Source organism: Manihot esculenta, chromosome 3 (assembly GCF_001659605.2).
Source record: "Manihot esculenta cultivar AM560-2 chromosome 3, M.esculenta_v8, whole genome shotgun sequence".
Lineage (NCBI taxonomy): Eukaryota > Viridiplantae > Streptophyta > Magnoliopsida > Malpighiales > Euphorbiaceae > Manihot > Manihot esculenta.
Genome location: NC_035163.2, coordinates 16,251,913 through 16,255,035, shown reverse-complemented (window position 1 = coordinate 16,255,035; position 3,123 = coordinate 16,251,913).

The following is a 3,123-nucleotide window of genomic DNA, read 5'->3' as shown; positions in this document are numbered from 1 at the left end:
GTCCTTTCGAGGTGCTTCAGAGGGTCGGTAATGTGTCGTACAAGCTAGACTTGCCTGCTTCGATGGAGAGAATCCATCCGGTTTTCCATGTTTCTTTGTTACGAAAGTACGTGTCAGATCCGAACAAGGTTCTTAGTGAGCCTGATGTAGAGATCCAAGAGGATCTCACCTATGTAGAGCAGCCAGTGCGGATTCTTGACACTCAGATCAGAAAGCTGAGGAACAAGGAAATCCCGATGGTGAAAGTCCTTTAGAACCACCACAATATTGAAGAATGCACCTGGGAGACACGGGAGTCCATGCTCCAGCAATACCCCCATCTGTTTTGAGGTGAGTGTTAGTTGTTCTATATGTTGCATGTATGATATATTGTATGCTATGTTGTATGTTATGATTGATGCCATGCTTTGTATGTTAGTTGAGGAACATTCGGGGACGAATGTTCTTAAGGGGGGGAGAATGTAATACCCGGCTAGACTCCGGTATCGGAATTCTTACCGTCCGGTGGAATTTCGGATATCGGAGATCTCTAGAAGGGTAGAATCATGTTTTTATAAAATGTTTTCATGTTTTTAATGGTTTTAAGTATGAAATTTAATGAGTTTTTGGCATGAAAAGTCATAGGAGGAAAACCCAGGTTCGGCCGCCGAAAGTCAGGTTTGGCCGCCGAACATGCATGCGTTTTGGAGGCACGTTAGGCCCCCGAAAGCATGAGTGAGGGAAGTCCAGGTTCGGCCGCCGAACCTCATGTTCGGCCGCCGAAAATGGCATGCATGCGGAGGCACATTCGGCCCCCGAACGTGGTCTGGCCAGCCACTATAAAAGGGTCCCTTAGCCGAAAACGGGCGAGTTTTTCCCCATTTTCGGCCAAGGTGAGCTTTCCGCCGCCCCTCACCCATTTTTGATGTTCTTCCTCTAAATCTTTCAAGATTTTCACTTGTTTTCCCTTGGTTTTGAAGATTTAAGCTTTTGAAACAAGTTTTGGAGCTTGGAAGTCTTGGAGCTAAATCCCTCCATTTTCCGAGCTAGGGTCGTTCTTCCTCTCGATCTTCAAGAGGTAAGCTTCGATCTATGCTTCTTTTATGTTTTATGAAAGTTTTATGCAAGTTGATGGGGTAGAATGCATGTTTAGGCTTGTTGTTAGGTTTATGGGTTCATGTTGTGTCTTGAACAATGTATGTTGGAAACGTGTTGTTTGAAGTGTTGTAGTTGGGGTATATTATAGTTTGAGACCCCTAGGTGTGATGTATGATGTGTATGCATGTGTAGAAACAAGTTTATGCATGTTTTGCGGCGTTTTGGAGGCTGTGGACACAAGGGAGCCAAGTTTCTGCCCTTCGGCAGAAACTCAGGTTCGGCCGCCGAAGTGACTTTCGGCCGTCGAACCCCCTTGTGGAGGCAGTTTCGGCTGCCGAAGCCTGCCCCCGAAACTCAAGTTTCGTCTCTGTCTGGGAGGTTCGGCCGCCGAAAGTGCCGCCTAACCTGCATGACTTTCGGCTGCAGAGGGACTTTCGGCCGCCGAACCTGCCGCCGAAAGTGCCCTGTCCAGCCAGTTCTTGCATGTTTTCATGCGATATTTTCAGGATGTTTTAGGGGGTTTTTGGGGAGTATTTTAGAGTCATGTTCATGTATGTTTGGTCCCTCATTTGAGTCCACCTGTGTAGGTTCGGACCCGAGGAACTGAGACCCCCAGCAGTGAGCCAGCTGCTTCAGAGTCTCTTCAGAGCTAGCCAGAGGTGAGTGGAATAAACTTTAAGTTTTAAAGCAAATTAATGAAATGTTTTAGCATGATTCACGCATCATGAATGCCATGAGATATATTAGGCTGTTTGCACTAGAATTCACGAATATGTTGCATTGCATACTTTGTTGTTGATGTGGATGAATGTTGAATGATCCATTAGCCCTTGTATGTCATGATAGCCTATGTGAGTCCAGGTGTGCCTGCTACGGCTCTACGCCCCTGGCACTATGATAGATTATGGAAGTCCGGGTGTGCCTGCTACGGCTCTACGCCCCCGGCATGTATAAGTAAGAAAGATAGGGGCTAAATGGTGACAAGTTCATCCTTGTTGTGAAATGTTTGTGTTATGGCGCATACATGAAAGCATGATTTAAATTGATGTTTTATTATTCTGCTCACTGGGCTCTAGTAGCTCACCCCACTCCCTTTATCCCCAGAGTTGCAGGTACAGGATAGATCAGGAAGTCGGCTAGAGTGAAGTTCAGTCATGTATGTTGTAATAGATAGTAGTGGACATGAACATGATGTAATGAGTATATATGACCATGTAATGTAATGAATGATTTGATGATGTATTGAGGATTATAGTAGTGCTTGACCTAGAGGTGTGTGAATCCCCATTATGTACAGAGTGTTTAATGAGTAATGATGTTAATGACCATGATTATCCAAGCTGATATGTATGATGATGATACCCCATTGGAGTATTTGATGAGGACTCCAGTGTGGGGTTTATGTATGATTTTGTGCATGCACAGGTTTTGCTTGGATAAGAGAAAAGAAAAATTTTTTTACAGATCATGTATATGTTGTTATGTATGGGATTCCACAGGTTTACAGGAGGTATGTAGGCTTGCTACGGGTCCCGACGGCCTTAAGCCGATCTGGATCCTAGCGCCGGTAGCGGTCCGGATTTTCGGGTCGTTACAAACATGGTCGTGAGAAATGCCATCCTATCATGGCATAATCATTACCAAGCAGAACAGGCTCGGTTGCCTCAGCTATCCGGTTGATGGAACTCTTAGATGATCTTACTCTCTTCTGTGAGTAAGGTATTTTATTTTTTAAGATATATTTGCCCTTAAACTGCTCTACTTACTCACTCTTTATTTTGTGTAGATATGGCTGGAAAGGGAAGGGAAGGAACAAGTTTGCTGAAGTAGGCCGTGCTGCTCGAAAAGGAAAAGTCATTGCTAGTACCTCGACCCCTCCTTTAAAAAGGGCATGATGGGTAGAATAGACAATCATTCTGCCTCCTCCTCCACTTCTGCCTTCAACCGCAATCGATCCCTTTTCCATCAAACCTGAGTCTTCCACCAGGGATGCTCCTCCAACACTGCCCACCCAAACCAGTACACAATATGAAGAGGTTGGAACTG